The sequence below is a fragment of the Gopherus flavomarginatus genome, chromosome 2, assembly GCF_025201925.1.
Source record: "Gopherus flavomarginatus isolate rGopFla2 chromosome 2, rGopFla2.mat.asm, whole genome shotgun sequence".
Lineage (NCBI taxonomy): Eukaryota > Metazoa > Chordata > Testudines > Testudinidae > Gopherus > Gopherus flavomarginatus.
The window spans coordinates 82,439,623-82,463,769 of record NC_066618.1 but is presented as its reverse complement, the minus strand read 5'-3'; the positions used below and the strand labels follow the sequence as shown (position 1 = coordinate 82,463,769).

General features: G+C 43.0%; 1 protein-coding gene across 4 annotated transcripts in view; it reads right to left on the bottom strand.

Annotated features, from left to right (window-relative positions):
* TMEM108 (transmembrane protein 108) overlaps nucleotides 1–24,147 on the bottom strand; it is a 342,003-nt gene that overhangs the window by 126,223 nt on the left and 191,633 nt on the right. The gene's annotated exons all lie outside the window — the stretch shown is intronic.

Genomic DNA, 24,147 nt, shown 5'->3' with positions numbered 1-24,147 from the left:
TGGAAATGACAGTAGGTCTTTACCAGCAGTGGAGCAAATGCAATCCTTTAATAGGAGCCTTAAAATGATACAAATACACTTTCAACAAATGTTGGGTGACCCAGTGGATGTTAACCATGGTGTGTACTCAAATGCAAATCACAAGGAGTTTGGTGATCTTGGTCTAGTCCCAAATCATCATTTGGCCATATCACAAGACTTTCACTAAGCAGGCCCATTTCTGACTGTGGTTTTGGGAAAGGCCCATCACTGGCATAGCAGAAGTGAATTTCAGATACCTCAGATACCATCTGTCTATATAGCACTCAGCACTATAGTATTTTTGACCCAAAGACTTCAACCAAGTGATACAGATGGTTGTGCTAAACTGAGAGGATCAAATTGTGCTGCTCAGGTAACACAAAGGGGCCAGAACCAGTGGAGACTCATAGACTCATAGACTTTAAGGTCAGAAGGGATCATTATGATTATCTAGTCTGATCTCCTGCACAATGCAGGCCACAGAATCTTAGCTATCCACTTCTATAACAAACCCCTAACCTATGTCTGAGTTATTGAAGTCTTCAAATTGTGATTTTGAAGACCTCAAGCTGCAGAGAATCCTCGAGCAAGTGAACCATGCCCCACACTGCAGAGGAAGGTGAAAAACCTCCAGGGCCTCTGCCAATCTGCCCCGGGAGGAAAATTCCTTCCTGACCCCAAATATGGCGATCAGTTAAACCCTGAGCATGTGGGCAAGGCTCACCCGCCAGCACCCAGGAAAGAATTCTCTGTAGTAACTCAGATCCCATCCCATCTAACATCCCATTACAGACCACTGGGCATACTTACCTGCTGATAATCAAAGATCAATTGCCAAAATTAATTGCAAAATTAGGCTATCCCATCATACCATCCCTTCCATAAACTTATCAAGCTTAGTCTTAAAGCCAGATATGTCTTTTTTCCCCCACTACTCCCCTTGGAAGGCTGTTACAGAACTTCACTCCTCTAATGGTTAGAAAGCTTCATCTAATTTCAAGTCTAAACTTCTTAGTGTCCACTTTATACCCATTTGTTCTTGTGTCCACATTCGTACTAAGCTTAAATAATTCCTCTCCCTCCCTAATATTAATCCCTCTGATATATTTATAAAGAGCAATCATATCCCCCCTCAACCTTCTTTTGGTTAGGCTAAACAAGCCAAGCTCTTTGAGTCTCCTTTCATAAGACAGGTTTTCCATTCCTCGGATCATCCTAGTAGCCCGTCTCTGAACCTGTTCCAGTTTGAATTCATCCTTCTTAAACATGGGAGACCAGAACTGCACACAGTATTCCAGATGAGGTCTCACCAGTGCCTTGTATAATGGTACTAACACCTCCTTATCTTTGCTGGAAATACCTCGCCTGATGCATCCTAAAACTGCATTAGCTTTTTTAACGGGCATATCACATTGGCGGCTCATAGTCATCCTGTGATCAACCAATATTCCGAGGTCCTTTTTCTCCTCTGTTACTCCCAACTGATATGTCCCCAATTCATAACTAAAATTCTTATTATTAATCCCTAAACGTATGATCTTGCACTTTTCACTATTAAATTTCATCCTATTACTATTACTCCAGTTTATAAGGTCATCCAGATCTTCCTGTATGATATCCCGGTCCTCTTCTGTGTTAGCAATACCTCCCAGCTTTGTGTCATCTGCAAACTTTATTAGCATATTCCCGCTTTTTGTGCCAAGGTCAGTAATAAAAAGGTTAAATAAGATTGGCCCCAAAACTGAAGGATGGGATCTGCCCACAGCTGTGCTCTTGAGAAGTCTCCTGGCAAGGGAAGGTTCTCAAAATGATGGTGAAGTAGGTTGGAGCAGGGTATTATTCTGAAAATTTTCAGCTGGTCCATAGTCACCCATAGTAACTTAGATCAGCCCCTAGGGTGCTCTAAATTATGCCAGGGCTGGGGTTGGAGTTGGGTCAGCTGGGGAACTTGGGAGTCATACAACTGGCTCCATGGCAACTCTGCCTTTCTCCTGAGTGGAGCAGATCTTGGGAAAGTAGAAAAAAAATGTGTAGACACACCATCCTTCCTCCCCTCCATCAGTTGTTTATGCAGCAACTGATAAAAACGTGTGTTTTAGTTGTAAGATGTGTTTTCAATAACTTGCATAGATTTTTTTTAAAAAATATATAAAAATGAATCACAATCACATTGTTCTGCTCAAGATTAAAATAACTACATAAATCAAAAGCACAATGCAAATGTGTTTCCAAAATGTCACTATGAATAATAGAGGGACGAAGGGGGTGAGGGAATATTTTTAATTGGACCTCTTGGGTTGGTGAAAGAGACAGGCTTTCAAGCTACATAGAGTTCTTTTTCAGATCTTGTCTCTTTCACCAACAGAAGTTGGTCCAGGAAAAGATATTACCTCACCCACGTTCTCTCTAGAATAGCCTGGGACCAACACGGCTACAACAACACTGCAAACACTGTGAATAAGGTCATACCTGGTACTCAAAGAGAGAATAGCATTCAAAATTCTAACACTGATAGGAGATTATACATACAACGTTGAGGGAATTCTCCTGAATTCTTCTCAATAAAAAAATAGTCAACACTAAACAGTATTTGATATCTCGTAGCTTTCAGTTCAGCCTTTTTCATCATACAGACTAGCGAAGGCATTTAGGAGTCATTTTAACATGCTCCGGTATAAATCCTTCAGGGCTTCTTTAAGAGATATCCTGAAGACATCAGATATACCAGCCAAGACAATAAATAGCACTTCTCCACTGAATAAATGCCAAAGGAGTTTATGAAAACAGAAGAATCATATTTGACTTGCATGTGGAGGTCTCCTAGGATTGCCACTTTTATTGCCTCTGTTGTGCAATGGAAGAGGAGTCTTTATTATGTTATTAGATACAGCAGTTTATATACACAGTGACAATGATCACTCTTGCAGTCTTTCCTTTTTTTTCCATTTAAAAAAAAAGTAGCCCTTAGTAAAATGAGGAACCTTGCATAGTTTGTATAGCGCAAACATTTGTGTTTTCTCCTAAATTAAAGTAACCATCACTGAATTTTTTAAATTAAATTCAAATGGGGTTCACGAGCATGTTGGTGAAACCCACATATATCATGAAAACCTGCTGAGGAGTGACCCATTTTTATTTTGTCCCAAGTAGCAAACAAAGGAGAGAGGAAGATTTTTTTAGTACAAGCAAGTGTTTTCCTATTTATATCAGAGGGCGCAAGATCAGGGCCTCCTGGCTCTGTTACTGCACTCACTGAAGTGAAAGGCATAAGATCTGGGCCTGTATGCACAAACCAGACATAAGAGAGTTCACTACAATATTTTCCAAAACAGACATCACACAATTCTACGTTTAGCATAACTTAATTAATATATTAACCAAAATATACACAACAGAAGATCTTCATTGCACAAACCACTTACGATATCTCCATTGCCCTGTTTACAGCTTATGTCAAACAGGATTTTAAAGGCTAAAGCAAAGTGGTATAAATAAAAAGAACCCCCCCTCTCAAAAGCTGCTTAATCACAACCCTGAAATCAGTGTAATGTGCCAATTATTTTGAATTGTGCTTGGCTAAAGGGATATAATATCATGTGCTTCTGACTGCCTGCTGGCATTATTTGCATTTCTTTACTATCTCCATTCTATTGCTGTCCATAGTGTTTAAGTGTTTACTGAGTGTGAATTCCATCTTGGTGCGTATAATGAATTATATGCTCTTGTATATTCAGATACGTAAGAAACCACTTTATCTAAATGCATTAGAATAATTTGTGCCTCTCTAGGAGGCAGGAACTAGACAGGTGTCAGGTGAAAAACATCAAAGAGGGTTTTAGTTTGAAATCTCTCATCTTGATGTTGCTGGTAAACCTTCTCAGTAATGCTTACATAAAATTCTATACAATAAACTGAGTAAAGCTCTATGGGCCAAACTCTGCCTTGACTTTACAATCCATTCCAATTGATTAAAGTTGTCAAGGTGAGTCAGGGCAAAATTTGGACATGAGTTAAAAAAACAAAAACAAAAACACACACACACTGCAGGGATTGTAAAATCATTTGGGGGTTTTGGGGCATGTGTTCAGGAGGGAATACTTCTCTCTCCCACCCCAGAATTGTGTCTTTCAATGCATACAAAACATGGAGCAATAGCCAGGCTGAAATTGCAAGGAGATTGTCATCCAGAGAAAGGCAATCTTTGCATAAGTTTGGAAGCAAAAGTCATGTTGATTTTCTAAACAGAGGTACTGACAAATTTGGAAACCGAAACTAGGTTGATTTTTCATATAGACTGACAGATCCTACAACCCTTACTTACACTGAATAGGACTTACTCAGTTGAGTAGCTCCATTGACTGTATGCACTGGGACCAGAAATAGTGAATAAGGGCAGTATGGTGTGACAGAGCCAAGGGGATTGCCTTACATTTGGGATCAACATCAGATGCAATGGCTTTGAAAATGTAACACATTTTGGTAATTGAAATTGCTCTGTCCTTCTGCAGAAGTTCAGAATCTTAATCTTTTCAAATTCAAACAGCTATAAGATTTCTAGTGGGGGGGGGAGGAAAGAAAACCAACCACTCCCACCCCCAAAACTAGATATTATCAATAGCATCTGAAGTTGTCAGGAACAGTATCTAGCTAATTTCAACTAGCCAGACTGCTATGTATGTATATATATGTATGTATGCATGTATATATAGCTTCAATTCAAAACTGATTTAAGCAGCACCATGAGGACAGTGGAGTAATCTATAAAAAAAATTGATATGAAAGCGTAAGTTGGAAAATGAAATGTAGATAGCAGGGCCGGCTCCAGCGTTTTTGCTGCCCCAAGAGGAAAAAACAAAAAAACCAACCATCGGCAGCACTTCAGCAGCATCTTTACTGCTGCTGCTTCTTTGGCAGCAATTTGTCAGCTGATCCTTCCCGCCGAGATGGACCGAGGGACTCGCTGCCGAATTGCCCCCAAAGACCTAAATGTGTCACCCCTTTCTGTTGGCCACCCCAAGCACCCGCTTGCTGCGCTAGTGCCTGGAGCCGGCCCTGGCAGATAGACAAACACACAGAAAAATTAAGAAAATATTAGGTTGCAAAGTCAAGTATTCAAAAGTTAAGAAGGGCCAGAATTAAGATTGCCTGTGCAACCTCAATTTGGCCCCTTTGTGCATATGCATTATGATGCAGTCATTAGTTACATGAGGGCCATGAAACAGGCTGTTGTCATGATTCTCCAAGAACAGCCTAAATGACTAAAGCCACCTCAACACAATCCTGCTAGCTCCACCCTTGTCTCTGAGATGGGACAGTGTGAAAGGTCCTCTGCTCTCCTCTCTTCCTGGGACCCACTGGCTGCCCCAATAAAGCTCAGAGAGACTTCTGGTTCTGCAGCATCCACGGCTTTATTTATACAATGTTCCCCCACCACCAGTGTTACACTATGCAGGCCTGATAATCTCCTCTCCTAAACAGAGTCTGCCTGAAGACTGACCTTCCCCTGGCCATTCCACCTTCTTCTGGCTGCCAGCCAGTCTTTAAAGCCATTGAATCCTCAGGCCCGCAGGTTCAGCCAATTCTAAAGGCCCGGCACCAGGCTTTTCCCCAGCCCCAATCTATTTCCCCTGATTGGGGCTGGCTGAGCACGGGCTAATTAGGTGCCTTTGCATCAGCACCCTGCTACAGACAGCAACAATCAATGACCAGCTGTACAATATACTACAAAGATGACCTGCAGTAAGTATGGATGTATGTCCAATAATTTCTATTTTCCACAGGCAAAATGAAGATCATCCATCTGTGCCACCAGCACAGTTTCTTCCCTCTCTTGACCTGAAGCTTGTTTACCAGAGGCCTAGGATGCTGACAGCATCCAAATTGAGCTGGAGAAAACCCTTTGCAGGTTTTTCCAATTAGCTCACCAAGGAATGGTAGGTTAGATTCTCGGTGGTAGCTGAGAGGGCTAAGCTGCATTAAGCATTGATTTGTGCATGGAGTTTTGCACACCACTATTTGTGCACATAAACAATGGAATCTGCATGCCCAGGGCCAGTTGCTGGTCTTAGGTAGGCCAATGTAAACCCAGAGTAACTCCGTGGTCTTGAAGCGAAATTGAAACTGACTGATTTTCATTGTACAAGCAGAGTAAAATGCAAGTAGTAAACAGCCAGCATATTTTGTAAAATGATACAAAATAAATTTGATTTTTAAAATTCTTTCATTTAAAATAATTAAGCTGTTATTGGAAATCCAGGTATGTTGTCTGGAATTTCGTGTGTGTAGTATAGTATTCATTGACCTACTTTGATTTTATTATTTTTATTTCATTTTTTCATAATTCTTATTTTTTTAATAAATGTTTGAAAACAGTGTGTTTTACTACCTTGTGAAGCATTAGGAGTACCTCATAGGATGTGGGTTATTATAAATAAATTAGGGTTTAGGCCAATATTTTTAAAAATGGATGCCTAAAATTGTTATTAGATCCATATGTAGGCCTCTAAGTGGTGGCCTGATTTTCAATAGTTTGAGCACCAAGCAGCTCCCATTGAGCTCTTCCCTGAAACTCAGGTATTGTCTATATTACAAGTTGCACCATTATATAACAGACGGTGTATTTTAAACCAATGTAATTAAACCAGTCCAAGTTCGTGCATAAAGCATACAGCTTGATCCCTTTTTAATAGATAAACTGGTGAGTGTTTGTAGACAGTCTCTGCTGTCTAAAATTAGACACCCAAGTTCAAAAGTATTAGCTGAAGTGTTGTGTGTCTGAAAAGGACCAACATGCTCTGCCCTTTATAATGTGAACTACTGCACATACAGTGCAGCATCACCCCGGATGATGCATAGATGTGTGAAATCCCTGTGGACAGCTGGCAATGTTGTCTTTCACAGTAAGTGATCCCCCTAGTGCCTCAGCTAAATTAAAGAGGACAATGAAGACATAATGATGAATAGAAGACAAAAGACTCCAATAGAGCTGACAGCTCCCTGAACAGTCAGTCATTCATTATGTTTGAAAGGAGGAAAAAAATATCAACGGTGTCTTAAATTAAGGAAGAAATGGAGGCGAATAGAAAACAAATGTCGAGACAAGCCTAGCAACCACTGGACAGCCCTCTTGCCATTGTGAGTCTGTCAGATAGAAATCAGCTGATTGAAATAAATGAGAAATAGAAGAAATGATGATGAAAAGAGTGGCTAGTCAAAAGGCATGACAGCTACAGCCCATTAAGCATCCAGCCACTGTATCCAAACATCATCTAACACCTAGCTGTTCCTTTCCCTGCTATGCATCACTCTGGAAGGAAAAGTTATTGGTGAAAATATCATTGATGACTTTGAGCTAGATTATGCCGACAAGACACAGAGAGCCTCCCAACTCCCTCTTTTGCCCCAACAAAGGGTGAGCCACAATGTTGGCCCTCTGCTTCCAGTGTTGTGATGTCCTGGAGATTCTAGTACTGATGCAATGCTAAATATTCCATAAGAGTTGGGGAAGGTCAGTGTAATGCCAGGCTACGGCCATATCTGCACACCGGACTGTGAAACTATCCAAGCAGCACAGGAAAAAGCAAATACTGCTCCCTGTAAGAGTTCAGTAGCAGCCACTCTGCCTACCACTCAGTGAGGTGTACTGCCTTCAGGAGCTGCTGATGGACCAAAAAATCTCTGCATCTCCATGGGCTGTAGCTTAAAGACACAATAGAGTCCTTTCAGCAAAGATGTAAGTGTGACAGGTTTCCCCTGGGGTGCCACCTGGAAATGGGGTACCACTCACCAGCCTGGGCTCCCGCTCACACAGTGCAAGCTTCGGCTTGGAAGGCATTGTAACTTGTCACAGCAGCACGTTCACCATCATTCACACAGGTAGGGACACATCCAGCTGCAGTCACATGCAGGCTCTCTAACCACCAGCCTCGGACCCCAGAGCAGTACCATCCTGCTCAGGTCAAATCTGACCAGTATACGGGTCTAACACCCAACCCGCCTCTCCCTCGATGTGAAGAGGACCATGCACACTTGTGGGAATTGAGCTGAGATTTTCCCCAGACCTTAATCAAACGCACACTGGTTTGGATTAAAACATAAAATAAGTTTATTAACTACAGAAGATAGGTTTTAAGTGATTAGCAAACAGATCAAAGCAGATTACCTAGTAAATAAACAAAACCACAAACTGAGCTTAACATACTAGATAGATAGAGTGAGCATTTGCTAATTCATAACCTGAGTAATAAACAGGCTGGCAGATTCTTAAGGCACAAGTTGCCTTGTCTTTGCAGCTTGGGTTACCCAGGTTTTCATACACAGGCTAGAAATCCTTCTAGCCTGGGACCATCACTTCCTACCTGTTCAATCTTTTTTCTCAAATGTTTCCAGGTGTGTTGTTGTAGGCAGAGTGAGGTACCCACAGGATGTCATTTTCCCCCTTTTAAATCCTTTTCCCACTTGCTGGAAAGCTCTTTCGCTGTGACTAGGGTCAAACAGTCCCCACTGTGTAGTGCTATCTCTGAGAGGTTTCTATTGTACACAGTTTCTGGGGTAATCCTTCTGTTTGTATGCATTTCCTCAATCAGCCATTAACATTGTTTGGCCTTTTTACTGTTGTACTTGAAAAGCTCTTGTGGCAGTAACATAGACATAGCCAAACGTCAAAACTTCACATATGATGATAGCATATTCAATCCAATGGGATATTAATGTCTAGCAGATCAAGACTTTTAGAATGATACCTCACAAGGCATAGTTTGTACAAAACATATCCTAATTATATGACAGTGGTGAATACCGGGTTGCCAGGGTGTCACAGTAAGAACCTCCTATTTTTTTTGTGTATTCACAGACTACCACCCCCTGATTCAGTTGTTCTCATACACTGCATTTAACATGTCCTCCAAAGGATGGCTCTTGCAGCAGTACAATGGCTCTTAATATCATGCTGGCAGGAGCATAGGTTCAATACTGGCCAAGTGACATCACACCACCAGTTCTTCTTTACTTGGGGTTTTTTTCCAGGCTACACAGGAATTACAAAGTTGACTTACTGTGTTTGCATCTTTGAGTGATTTGTTTTTAAACTTTGTGGCCTGTTTCCAAAATCCAGCTTTTATTTGGCAAAATTTAGGTCTGGGACCCTTTGGGAGTGCTAGTTAAAAATTGTGGCAGTGAGGTTCCTTGCAGCAAGAATTCTATGTTCTTGTTCAATGTGCACTCAATCACCTGTGATGCTTTATTTCCCACTGTTTGGAACACAGCTGCATTCAAGCAAACAATATAAACCATCTTCGTATAATATATACAATCTAACTTCTGGGGAATTTTTACTCCCTAAAAAAAAAAAGAGAGGGAGCTCTCTATTATACAGACTTTTCTATATACTCTTTGGGATGGATTCACCCCTCCTGGTACAGGCAGAAGCCATTTGAAGGGCCTTGTCCTAGCGAGACCTCTTGCATAACAGGAAGGAATTACCCTTACGAAGGACAGGCATCTTTAACTCTCCTTGGAGCTTCCTAGGAACCCGGCTGGCATAGATTGCTCAGGAATGTGCTCAACCAACACACACTCTCCACCCAGACCTCTTTCCCCTCATCTCACTGCTTTGATAAGCTCTGTGGTTCTAGTGATGCCTCTGCAGAGACTGGGAAGCCAGGATATGGAACTCAAGTGTAACTTTTCAGGTAAGAAATCGAGATGGGGCAGTTAAGGAATTCAGTCTTCAGGGGACAGCGTCAGATATCAAAATGAATTGGGCATCATACTCAGGTTAACCATTTGTACAGTTGCATGCCATGTGGGGGCTCTCGAAATGTAGGGCTCAATGCGGCAGTACTGGAAATGCAGGCCTAAGGTTCCCACTTAGTTAGAGGTCATTGCCTCTTTCGATCATTCAGTGCTTTTGCTTCCAATCTGCATGGGAACTCAGAAGCCAAGGCAATATGAAAATACACATTAATGGAAAAAAGCATTGGGAATGTCTGGAGTCCAGCAGACAGCAGTACGACTAGCACAGACCCATATGAACGCAAAAGCAGCACTAGCGTGGAAGCTGCCCTGTAGTGGATATCAGGTTGCCCTGAGTTCACAGCACTCCCACCATGTGGTGGGAAGCAGGCACTTCTGCAAGCCCTATGGCACCAGCCACTGGCCTGCCCAAACACTTCAAATCTGAAGTCTTCTTAGGAAGGGTTGCTTTTCTTTTTTAAAAGAGAATGTTTTGAATGATATTACAGACATATAGTTTATAAGCAGGTGCTATTGACCTGATTGTCAGAGACCAAGAGCACAAATCCTAATTAAGTCAATGGGTTAGGTTCTAATAATCATTTTTCCAGTTTAAATCTAGAATAACTTTATTGGCTTCAATGAAATTACTTTTAATTTACACAAGAATAACCAAGAACAGGACCAGGCTCAATGGGAACTGCAGAAGCTCAGCACTTTTGAAAATCAGATGTGTTTTCATTTTCTGTACTGCATCATGCACATTTATAGTGCTGTATATACACCTTTGAATTGTAAAAAAAAATTGGAATGTTTTTAGAGTTCAGGGACAGCTGAGAGGTTTGTAGAGTGGTCTCCACCTATTGAGTCAAGAATAGACTGAGGATCTCTCTCCCTTCCCCTCACTAGAGGCATGGAAAGCGAATCAAAGATGGAATGGGGAAAAGGGCAAATGTGCAGGGCAGCTTGAGAGTAGCAGCAATGCTAGTGTCACAGCTTGAGGTCCATGCACATGCACGGAGACCTTTGCTAGCATCCATCAAGTTGTTAGCAGATTTGCCACAGCGATAAAACACAGCCAAAAATGCTAACTAAATCATTTTTGACTCAACAGGGGTTTTGGCTAAAGGTCTGGGCTGGATGGAGTTCTTATTTCATCCATAGCAGACTGATCATCTGCTGTTCTTCTCTTTTATGTTTTGTTTTCCTTTTAATAAACTTGTTTGGTAAAAACTAGAGATGAGCCTAAGTCACAAAAAGTCAACTAGAAGGACAACTAGATGCATGTAGTCTGATCTCCTGCATGGCCACAGCCACAGAATGTTACCAAGTGACTCCTCAGTCTAACTCAACAACTTGTAATTGAACTAGAGCGTGGCTATTGCTGGGTAGTTTTGAATTGGACCTAAGCGTACATAAAACATCATTGGGAAATTAATATTTCTGCACTACAGTGGTACCCAGGATCCATAATTCAAGTTCAGATAACACTGGTTGTTCTTTCTGTGGAAAAGCTCTCAGCTCCAGCTATCTCCATATTGTCAATATGATAGCAGCAGAGCTGGCCTTAGCAAGTGGCACTGACCTGTGCTCAGACACAAGGTTTTCTTTTAGTTAGCAGATCTTAGTCAGGAGGACTAGGATTTAATATATACAATGCATGAGAAAACTCTGACTGTAGATTTAAAAACCTGCTCAGACACCTTTCACCACGTTTTCTTGAAAGAAATACAACATCACTTAACTGATGTAACATTTCTCTCTCCATTTTCCATCATTCCCTTTGTAATTCAGAATATTCTTAACTGACATGAAGAGCATCCAAGGCACAAAACACTTTTGTAAAGGAGATGTCTGGGGTGGGCAGACAAGATGGGAAGAAACACAAAATTGGAAAAGCCTGGCTTTGACTGCTGACATATGTCCGATTGGTTTCCCTGAAGATAAGCAGTGCTCATGTTGGTGTCCTGGTCATATTCCATCTCGAGTAAGGCTCTGCCTGGATAGTCCAAACTTTCAAAAAAAAATCATGTGCCCAAATTAGGCTGCTAAACCAATATTTAGGCATCAAAATAAATGGGGCTGTTTTTTAAAATGCCGAGCACCCAGCAGCTCCCACCAAAGTCAATTGAAAAAAAAAATCAGACAGTTTATTTAGGATCCTAAATGTGGCCTTAGAAGCCTAACATTAGGCACCCATTTGTTAAAATCTTTGCAATAATTTCCTTACACCATTTCAATTGGATACAATATTCTGCTTCACCTTGTGTTCTAAGCTGTCAAACAGCTGACATGTTTCACCTCAGCAATGGCTGTATTTCACTGGTGGATGGAGCTCTGTGTATTATCAGTTTGCTCCATAGAGCTAGTGTTTTGGGATCCCTTATGAAGAGTGTTGTTATAGAACTGTATGCGGTTATTAGCATTACTGTTATTAAAAAGAGAATCAATCATTAGGCTCCTAAAAAAGCTCATCTTTTAAAAAGTGATTATTAGGAGACTGGCCCAAATTGCTTGCTTCTGAAGAAACATTTGCAATACACGGCCTGGAGGAAGGATATTCTGTGAGGTGCCTCTTGCAAAGTTTCCCTAAACCAGATCATTCACTGGGGGAGGGGTTAGGGTACAGTTCCCTCACCCAGAGAATGGATCAGCAGCTCTTCTTCCCTGTGCCAGACTCCCCAAGCCTGATCACTGGCTTTTGGAATCCTGATACTCCCTAACAGCTCTGCTCCCATAAAGGGTAGCCCCAGGGGCACTCACTCCCCATCCTCCCCTTTTGAGAAAGGATGACAGAAAAGGTGGTGCAATCCTAGGATGTGAGACAGGTCCAGGTAACCTCCATGGGGCTGGTGAGGGTGTATGAGCACCAAACCATTCAGTCCCTCCCACTTCCTCCACCCAGCCTTGGGGAGAGTCCTTGACAGGGTCTCAGGAAGGATGGTGGAAATGATGCCACAGAGGCAGCTGAATGTGAGGCAGAGATCTGTATGTAGAGGGCTCCCTCTCCGCAGGGAGCTCCATGGGATGAAGGCAGCCAGAGTTCTAATTTAGTCTCAAAATCCTATGTGACACTGGTGCTGTCTTTAGCTCCCTGATGCAGACACCCAGAATCCCACTTACAAGATGGTCACATGGCCCCTTTGGTAGTTTTATGGGGGTGGGGGTGGGGAAATCATTAGATGGAGAAGGGCAAGTGTCAAAAGAGGGAGTGAGGGAGACAAAAAGAAGAAAAAAACCCAAGTGTATAAGGTCCTCTAATGTTTGGATTTTCCTGACCTTCCACTTTGAGTGCATGCATGCCCTCTGGCAAACCTAAGCCCCATGACCGTAACAGGAAATCCATCAGGACAAAGGCCAGTGGCCCAGATGGGCTCCCTTTTAATCAGCTGAACTATTGTGAGAAGTCTTGAAGAGAAAAATGAGAATAATCACCAAGCATTAGCTGTAGAGTCTCCATCACCACACCTGAATCACCAGCGCAGGGGATTTTATTTAGTTAGCTTATTATTTGCCATTAGCAAATCCTTGAACCGGGAACTTCAGTAGGAGATGAATTGGAACATCAGTTGCTGTTGAGTTTGGGTTGTTTCTCCTCATCCCCACTCCCACATGTGTGCACATGCACCCCAAAGGGGGAAATCAGAGGGTAACTCCTCACTGAAGTATCTGAAGATGCCTCTCCTTTTCACCATTGCCCCTGGTGGAGTTCACAGCGAAAGTTAATGCCTGTAAGAAGATTTGCTCATATCGCATTGACTGGCAGCATATGGATAAATTAAAGCTTGTTCCCTAATAAAGTGGAGGGTTGAAAGGGAGATTCATTTGGGAATTTAAAAGCCGGTCTGACATAACCTTAGTCCCAGATTTGGACCTTAGCGTCCAAAATATGGGGGTTAGCATGAAAACCTCCAAACTTAGTTACCAGCTTGGACCTGGTACCTGCTGCCACCACCCAAAAAATTAGAGTGTTTTGGGGCACTCTGGTCCCTCTGAAAAACCTTCCCTGGGGACCCCAAGACCCAAATCCCTTGAGTCTCACAACAAAGGGAAATAATCCTTTTTCCCTTCCCCCCTCCAGATGCTCCTGGAGAGATACACAGACATAAGCTCTGTGAAACTACACAGAGTGACTCCCCCTCTCTGTTTCCAGTCCTGGAAGCAAAAAGTACTTTCCTATTCCCCCAGAGGGAATGCAAAGTCAGGCTAGCAATCCAACACACAGATCTCCCCTTGACTTCTTCCTCCCACCAATTCCCTGGTGAGTACAGACTCAATTTCCCTGAAGTAAAGAAAAACTCCAACAGGTCTTAAAAGAAAGCTTTATATAAAAAGAAAGAAAAATACATACAAATGTTCTCTCTGTATTAGATGATACAACACAGGGTCAATTGCTTAAAAGAATATTGAATAAACAGCCTTATTCAAAAAGAATACAAATCAAAGCACTCCAGCACTTATATTCATGCAAATACCAAAGAAAAGAAACCATAGAACTTACTATCTGATCTCTTTGTCCTTACACTTAGAAACAGAAAATTAGAAAGTAGAACTACTTCTCCAAAGCTCAGAGAAAGCAGGCAGGCAGACAAAGACAAAAGACACACAATTCCCTCCACCCAAAGTTGAAAAAATCCGGTTTCCTGATTGGTCCTCTGGTCAGGTGCTTCAGGTGAAAGAGACATTAACCCTTAGCTATCTGTTTATGACACGCCCCCCAAATTGCAGACAGTGGGGAAGCTCACTGGCGGCGATTTCCTTCTAGAACTTGAAAATAAACAGATTAATACAACACATACACCTTTACCTATACTCCTAAGTATATAACTAACAGACTTCTACATTTTAAGAACACTTTTCAACTACTGAATTCTGGGAAACTCTCACGGGAGAGTGCATCAGCTACTTTGTTAGACGCTCCTGTGATGTGTTGAATTTCAAAATCAAAATCTTGGAGAGCTAAACTCCAACGAAGAAGTTTCTTGTTGTTCCCCTTGGCAGTATGAAGCCACTTTAGTGCAGCATGGTCAGTTTGTAGTTGGAACCGCCATCCCCAAACATATGGGCGTAGCTTTTCCAGGGCGTACACAATGGCATAGCATTCCTTTTCACTGACTGACCAGTGACTTTCCCTCTCAGACAGTTTCTTGCTGAGAAACACGACAGGATGGAAGTTGTGATCTGTTGCTTCCTGCATGAGCACCGCTCCTATACCACGCTCAGATGCATCTGTGGTTACTAGGAATGGCTTGTCAAAATCCGGGGCCCTGAGCACAGGGTCAGACATGAGCGTCGCCTTAAGCTGGGTAAAGGCCTTTTGACACTCATCAGTCCACTTAACGGCATTTGGCTGGGTCTTTTTGGTCAGGTCGGTCAGTGGGGCAGCGATTTGGCTGTAGTGTGGTACAAATCGCCTGTAGTATCCGGCCAAGCCTAAGAAGGATTGGACCTGCTTCTTTGACTTTGGGACAGGCCACTTTTGGATAGCATCCACCTTGGCCTGTAGGGGGTTATGGTTCCTCGACCCACCTGGTGCCCCAGGTAAGTCACTCTGTTTTGGCCTATTTGACACTTTTTGGCCTTAACAGTTAGTCCTGCCTGCCTGATGCGCTCGAAGACCTTTTCCAGGTGTAGTAGGTGTTCGGGCCAGGAGTCTGAAAAAATGGCCACATCATCGAGGTAGGCAACTGCAAATTCTCCCAGTCCAGCTAGTAGACCATCTACCAGCCTCTGGAAGGTGGCGGGTGCATTTCGAAGGCCGAAAGGAAGGACATTGAATTCATACACCCCCGCATGGGTGACGAATGCTGACCTCTCCTTGGCAGGTTCATCTAGCGGTACTTGCCAGTACCCCTTGGTTAAGTCTATTGTAGAGATGAACTGGGCACGTCCCAACTTTTCCAATAGCTCATCGGTACGTGGCATTGGATAGTTGTCCGGACGAGTTACAGCATTTAGCTTACGGTAGTCCACGCAAAAGCGTATTTCCCCATCTGGTTTGGGTACCAGAACCACTGGAGATGCCCATGCACTGGTAGATGAGCGGATTATACCCATCTGTAGCATGTTCTGGATCTCCCGTTCTATAGCAGCTTGGGCATGAGGAGACACTCGGTAGGGTGGGGTTCTGATTGGGTGAGCATTACCTGTATCAATGGAGTGGTATGCCCGTTCAGTCCGTCCTGGGGTGGCTGAGAACAATGGGGCGAAGCTAGTGCACAGCTCCTTGATTTGTTGCCGCTGCAGACGTTCCAGGGAGGTTGAGAGGTTGACCTCTTCCACGCCACCGTCTTTTTTCCCGTCGTAGTAGACACCGTCAGGCCACTCAGCATCATCTCCCTGGACTGTAAACTGACAAACCTGTAAATCTCTGGAATAGAAAGGCTTGAGAGAATTAACATGGTACACTTTAGGCTTTAGTGAGGAATTGGGAAATGCTATGAGGTAGTTTACAGCTCCCAGGCGCTCTTGGACCGTGAATGGTCCTTCCCATGATGCTTCCATCTTATGGGCCTGTTGCGCCTTCAAGACCATAACCTGGTCTCCTACCTTGAAGGAACGTTCTCTGGCATGTCTGTCATACCAGGCCTTTTGCTCTTCTTGAGCATCCTTTAGGTTCTCTCTAGCAAGGGCTAAAGAGTGTCGGAGGGTGCTTTGTAGGTTGCTTACAAAGTCCAGAATGTTAGTTCCTGGAGAAGGCGTAAACCCCTCCCATTGCTGCTTCACCAACTGTAATGGCCCCTTAACCTCGTGACCATACACCAGTTCAAATGGTGAAAACCCTAAACTGGGATGTGGTACAGCCCTGTAGGCAAACAGCAACTGCTGCAACACTAGGTCCCAATTATTGGAGAATTCGTTGATGAATTTTCGTATCATGGCCCCCAAAGTTCCATTGAACCTTTCCACCAGGCCATTGGTTTGATGGTGGTACGGGGTGGCAACCAAGTGATTCACCCCATGAGTTTCCCACAGTTTTTCCATGGTCCCTGCCAGGAAATTAGACCCTGAATCTGTAAGGATGTCGGAGGGCCAACCTACCCTGGCAAAGATGTCTGTTAGGGCCAGGCACACAGTGTTAGCCCTGGTGTTGCCTAGAGCTACTGCTTCTGGCCATCGGGTAGCAAAGTCCACTAAAGTCAGTACGTACTGCTTTCCTCTGGGCGTCTTTTTTGGGAAAGGGCCCAGAATATCCACAGCTACTTGCTGAAATGGGACCTCAATTATGGGGAGTGGCTGGAGAGGGGCCTTGACCTGGTCTTGAGGCTTTCCCACTGTTTGGCATACCTCACAAGACCGGACATACTTGGCAACGTCCTTGCCCATCCCCTCCCAGTGGAAGGACTTCCCCAACCGGTCCTTGGTTCTGTTCACCCCAGCATGGCCACTGGGATGATCATGGGCTAAGCTTAAGAGCTTCTCCCGGTACTTAGTTGGAACCACCAACTGTTTTTGTGGCTGCCATTCTTCCCGGTGTCCACCAGAAAGAATTTCCTTGTATAAAAGTCCTTGGTCCATAACAAACCGGGATCGATTAGAAGAGCTGAGAGGCGGTGGGGTGCTCCGTGCCGCCGCCCAAGCTTTTTGAAGGCTGTCATCCGCTTCCTGCTCAGCTTGGAACTGTTCCCTTGAGGCTGGGGTCACCAGTTCTTCCTCAGACTGTGGACTTGGGCTTGGTTCCTCTGGAAGCGATGTAGGTGATGGGGTTGTTTCCGTTGCTGGTGAACCGCTCTCCGCTGGTGCACCTGAGGGTATTTCAGGCTCTGGCTGAGCCTTTTGGGTATGGCTGTCTTTTGCTTCTGCCAGTTCTGGCTCGCTGGCGCTCACTGGCGGTGAGTTTGAAGATGGGGTTGCAATCTCTGGTGCTGGTTGCTGTTCCAGTTCCGGGCCTGGGACTGGAGATGCTGTGGCTGTTTCAGTGGTAGGCATGGAATCCGGGTCCACTACCTCTGTCTGGGTCTCTGGTAACACAGACGGGGCCTCTGTGGACGGTTCAGGAACAGGAATGGGTCTGGAAGCTTGCCTGGTTTGGCTACGTGTAACCATTCCCACTCTCTTGGCCCGCCTCACCTGGTTGGCCAAGTCTTCCCCCAGTAGCATGGGGATAGGATAATTGTCATAGACTGCAAAAGTCCACATTCCTGACCAGCCTTTGTACTGGACAGGCAGTTGAGCTGTAGGCAAGTCTACAGCTTGTGACATGAAGGGGTAAATTGTAACTTTGGCCTTTGGGTTGATGAATTTGGGGTCAACGAAGGATTGGTGGATAGCTGACACTTGTGCCCCCGTGTCTCTCCACGCAGTAACCTTCTTTCCGCCCACTCTCAAATTTTCCCTTCGCTCCAAGGGTATTTGAGAGGCATCCGGGCCTGGGGATCTTTGGTGTGATGGTGGTGTAATGAATTGCACTCGCATGGTGTTCTTGGGACAGTTGGCCTTGATATGTCCCAGTTCATTACACTTAAAGCATCTTCCATCTGATGGGTCACTGGGCCGAGGTGAGTTACTAGAGACTGGTGAGGTTGAAGGGTAGGGTATCTGTGGCTTTACTTGGGTGGTATGTGGGGTCTTTGGCTGTCCTCGGTTGTAGGGTTTATGGTCTGTGTGCCCCCTGGGGTAATCGTTCCCCTTGACAGTAGCTTTCTTGCTTTCTGCCAGTTCCATCCATTTGGCTCCAATCTCCCCCGCCTCAGCGATATCTTTGGGATTTCCATCTTGTATGTACCGTGTGATGTCTTCAGGAACACCATCCAAGAACTGCTCCATTTGTATGAGGAGATTCAGTTCTTCCAAGCTTTGAATGTTGTTTCCTGTTATCCAGGCCTCATAGTTTTTTGCAATGTAGTAGGCGTGTTTGGGAAATGACACCTCGGGTTTCCACTTTTGGGTTCTGAAGCGCCGACGGGCATGATCTGGGGTTATCCCCATTCGGTATCTGGCCTTGGTTTGAAAAAGTTTATAGTCATTCATTTGCAGCTTAGGCATTTCAGCTGCCACCTCTGCTAAAGGTCCACTGAGCTGTGACCTCAATTCTACCATGTACTGGTCTTCGGGGATGTTGTACCCAAGACAGGCTCTTTCAAAATTTTCCAAGAAGGCCTCGGTGTCATCACCTGCCTTGTAGGTGGGAAATTTCCTGTGCTGTGGAGCAATAATTGGCGCCGGGTTGTTAGGGTTGGCTGGCACATGCAGCCCAGCTTTTGCCATCTCCAGTTCATGTTTTCTCTGTTTTTCCTTCTCTTCATTCTCTTTTTGTTGTTTTTCCATTTCTTTTTGTTGTTTTTCCATTTCCTTTTGGTGTTTTTCCATTTCTTTTTGGTGTTTTTCCATGTCTCGGCGGTGGGCCGCCTCTTCTTCTGCTTGTTTCCTTCGGTAGGCCAACTCTTCTTCTTCTAGTTTTCTTTTGTGTGCTGCCTCTTGGGCTGCCTGTTCTCTTTGGAAGGCTGCCAGTTTCATGCTTTCTTCCTTTTCTTTCATCTCCATCTCTTTTTGTTTTATTTCCAGTTGTCGCCTGTGTTCAGCTTCTTTGAGTTGCTCTTCGGCCTCAATTTTTGCCTTAGAAGTCATGATTCCTGTTTTCTTGTGTTGGGGTGCCCTCCGGTGTTTATCTTCTGAACTGCAGGTTCTCTGTTGCCTCCTGAAGTCTGCCTAGCAACAGTGCTTTTTTCCTTTTCTCTCTCTAGCTAATGTTCAATGAAAGGAAACCAGAAAAACCACTTTATTTGCATGCATATAAGTGCTGGTACTTGCCTCCTAATGGGAGGGCTATTGCATGACAAAAGACCCTTAACAGTTTGGTAATGGCTTCTTGCTTATTATGCAAGCCACAAACTGCCAGAGAGAGCAGAAAAAAAAATTCTCTCTGGTTCCCTTTTAAAACCAACTGTTTCTCTCTGCTAAAAAGCCCTTAGCAGAGAAGAGAAAAATATAATATTCCTACTGGCTTCTGGATTCTGTCTATATCCCACCAGCTGCACACCATGACATAACCTTAGTCCCAGATTTGGACCTTAGCGTCCAAAATATGGGGGTTAGCATGAAAACCTCCAAACTTAGTTACCAGCTTGGACCTGGTACCTGCTGCCACCACCCAAAAAATTAGAGTGTTTTGGGGCACTCTGGTCCCTCTGAAAAACCTTCCCTGGGGACCCCAAGACCCAAATCCCTTGAGTCTCACAACAAAGGGAAATAATCCTTTTTCCCTTCCCCCCTCCAGATGCTCCTGGAGAGATACACAGACATAAGCTCTGTGAAACTACACAGAGTGACTCCCCCTCTCTGTTTCCAGTCCTGGAAGCAAAAAGTACTTTCCTATTCCCCCAGAGGGAATGCAAAGTCAGGCTAGCAATCCAACACACAGATCTCCCCTTGACTTCTTCCTCCCACCAATTCCCTGGTGAGTACAGACTCAATTTCCCTGAAGTAAAGAAAAACTCCAACAGGTCTTAAAAGAAAGCTTTATATAAAAAGAAAGAAAAATACATACAAATGTTCTCTCTGTATTAGATGATACAACACAGGGTCAATTGCTTAAAAGAATATTGAATAAACAGCCTTATTCAAAAAGAATACAAATCAAAGCACTCCAGCACTTATATTCATGCAAATACCAAAGAAAAGAAACCATAGAACTTACTATCTGATCTCCTTGTCCTTACACTTAGAAACAGAAAATTAGAAAGTAGAACTACTTCTCCAAAGCTCAGAGAAAGCAGGCAGGCAGACAAAGACAAAAGACACACAATTCCCTCCACCCAAAGTTGAAAAAATCCGGTTTCCTGATTGGTCCTCTGGTCAGGTGCTTCAGGTGAAAGAGACATTAACCCTTAGCTATCTGTTTATGACACGGTCACCAAAGATTGATCTGGATCCAGTTGCATTTAAGTGATAATATTTCCTTTACTTCATTCTTCTTCTAGCTCATTACTTAAACTCAAAAGGTATTTCCCCTTATTCTTTTGTTTTGCTGCAGTTACAACAATGGCGAGCAACCTGCGGTCCATGGGCCGCACACGGCCTGTCAGGGTAATGTGCTGCCGGGCCACAAGACAGTGTTAACATTGGCTGTCCGCAGGCACAGTTGCCTGCAGCTCCCAGTGGCCACAGTTTTGATTTTCCACTGTTACCTCTTAATTTCAAATGAATTAATCATTGGTTTACCATTATCAAGTCATTAGGCATCAAAGATGAAACAGATTGTCCCACAGGGTATCAATTATTTTCTGCCACAAACATTTAATTGCAGCACAAACCACAGAATGCTATTAGATACCTGAAATAGTAAAAATCAATGGCCACATAGGAATTTATGGTTCTCACTATTCTACTCACCAGGGTTATTACTCTTAACCTCAGCATAACAGTGGAGAGAACTCATTTCCCGGCTAAAATAAGTATATGCTCCCACCACTGGAATTCAATGAGAATCCCCAGTAGCTATGTTATAGGGCATATGAGACACAGTTGAGCAATTCTAATTCCATCCAGTACAGAACTCTGGTGCACATACACACTAGTAATTTCATTACAGTACTATAGCTGAAAACACTAATGATAGCTCTGGGTAAGGCTACACAAACATTCCTGCTACAATCTCTTGTTTTCAGCCACTGACTGCTTTTTTGAAACTTTCATCTTTTACGCTAAAATTTTATAGACCTGGTCCTGCCCGAGAGGTTTTTTTTTTTTAAATAATAATAGAGCAAAACCACTACAGTTCAACTACAAAGAGTTTGGGAGGAAAAACAACATCTTTCAACTTTTATTTTTATTAATTTTTGTTTAAATCAGGCTAGTGCCAAAATAGCTGGTGCTAGAAAGTTTTAAATTCAGCATAACTATAGCCCTTACTGAAAAGAACCTCCTGGTATTCCCAGGAAAAGAGGTTTTTATTTGATGGAATCTGATGGATTTCATTGTAATTGGTGTTATTTTAAAGTACCTTCTTACAGGGTCTTATGGGATCCAAAAGCCAGGAAAACCTTTCAATACCAAATCAGATTCAAGATGAGAAAGTTTTGTGTGCTGTAGCCATGCAAGGCTCCCACTGGTTGTTGAAATGTTTATATGAATTGATCCTGTTCTCAATTTAAAAGACTCTCCGGGCCCACAAAGTTGCCTTGCCCCTACATCTCCTGAAGCCCCAGCTCCCGCCAGTAAGAAATATCTGTAAGTTCTGAGCAACACAGGGAAAAAAATTATAATGCCTTTCCTGCATTCCCATGTAGGTCACAGCTGACGTAGGTAGCCCAGCTTCCAAGCTATATTGGTGAAGGGTCACACTAGACATGAAGTGTCTTCCCCAGCCACACATCTTTTAATTTTCACAGGAGCAGGGCTCCTTTCTGTGGGCCTCGTAGGAGGTACTGAAGGTTATGCTGTTTTCCCACTCTATTTATATATATATGTAGAGAAGCCTCTGCATAGTGCAGAAAAATATTCACAGTGCTTAGCAAGACAAACAAATCTCCATACTATGCTGCAGTGACTGTGTTTCAGTTCCTTCCATATCAAGAAGTAAAGTTACAAAGACAGTGGTTTCTGACTACTAACCCAACAAACTCAGCTTTCTATTGGAGACTCAGGTTGGGTTCTTTATTGCTCACACGTCACTAAACATAAGAGTACAGTAGGCTGAATTATGTCATAAGTGACAACTGTGACGCTCCAGTAGCTTCAGTGGGTTTTGAACAAGTGTAATTGATCAGCACTTAGTGAACAAGTCTGTTGATGTAGCACGTGCTCAGCTGTGTGGGCTCTGCAGTAGCAGCAGGAATAAAAAATAGTTTTTGTCATTAACATAGGCAGATGTGTCTCAGAACATACACAAAGAATAGATCTATTTGGTAAAAAGATGCAATTTTCAGAGTACAACCACACTATAACTACCATAAAAAGAGAGGTGGCTGAAAATTGCTAATTTTTCATGGAAAATTTTGAAAAATGTTGGTATTAAAAGACTGGTTTGTCAACAAAAGACAACCCCAAAACAAAATTTCAATTTTTGAAAACCAAGAAATTCCAAAAGCAGATTTTGTGTGTGTTCAGAAGCTGGGGGGGAAAAAAGTGTTTTTCCCTTGCCTGCCTATCTTGTCCCACCCCTGTCTTTGCTAGCAATCTTTTCCAGTAGCAAAATTGGGGTGCAGGGGGAGGGGGAGAAGACGAAAAAGGAAGAGGGGCGAGGACACCTAAAAATTTCTCTTGTTTTCAGTTTTTCATTGAAAGAGAGTTTAAGAAATGAAAAGTGGTTTTAAATTTTTTCATGGGGGGGAAGAAAAAGGCATTTTTCCATCTAAAAATGTTTAATGGAAAATGTTGGCTAGCTTTAATCATAAAGCATGTGTTTAAGTGAATAAAGTTTTCAGGATGTAGTATTTCTTCCAACCATAGATATATTGTATTTGAGAAACAGGGTCTGATCACACAACTGACTTTTGAATTCTTAATGCAATATTAAAATTGCACAGTTAACATTCATTAGTAATTGTACTTTAGGTTTATTTTAAAGTATAAGCCCATAACAATTACATGATTTGTAATGATGTGTAGTAAAGCTGTAAATGTAGTAAATGACTATAAATGGAGCAGGTCTTAAAAGTGACTACAAATCGCTTCTGGACCCCCTTGGATCCTTTTGCCCTTGGTGTGGCATTTGTTGCATGATAATTAAAATGGAAATGTTTTCTACATATCCTTTTAATTGATCATTTTGAAGCACCCATTCACAATGGAAAAGTGTCCATCATTTTGAAGCCCGAGTCTAAATGAAGTGATTTCCTCTATGGAATTATAACTTGTACTCAGAGAACAGAAATCATTTGTGGGGTTTGGACTGATGGAGGAATGCATAAATGCATGTGCATGATGATGTGCCACTGAAAATAAGTTTGTCATGACTTGTGCCCCTCTGGTTAAACCTCCTTTTAACAGAACCATTTACTGCCTTTCAGACAATCAGGCATTCCATATGCTAAGAAGAGAAGGGAGATGCATTTCAGAGCTCACTTTGACTACTCTGCCTTGGAGGGCTGACATCAACATACACTGGAGAGTACAACGGTACACTGGTTTATACTTGACATTTCATATTAGAGTTTATTATGACTGTCTCTAGTTCAAAAGATACCACTTATTTATCCTCAACTTTCATCTCCAGGGTTTGATGTCAAAGGAAGCAATTCCTCTATTTAAAAAAATAGGGGACCATCAGCCAGTGGCCCTGTCATATATAAACCCCTTTATAGCTGAGTATTTCATACACCATTAAAGACACAATGGGAGGGAATAAAACAAGCACACTACACGGCCTCACACAGAAATATAGTCCCATAAAGACTGGGGCTTGGAGGGTGTGTGTGTGTGTGCACGCTCTGACAATTTCCGAATTATTCATTC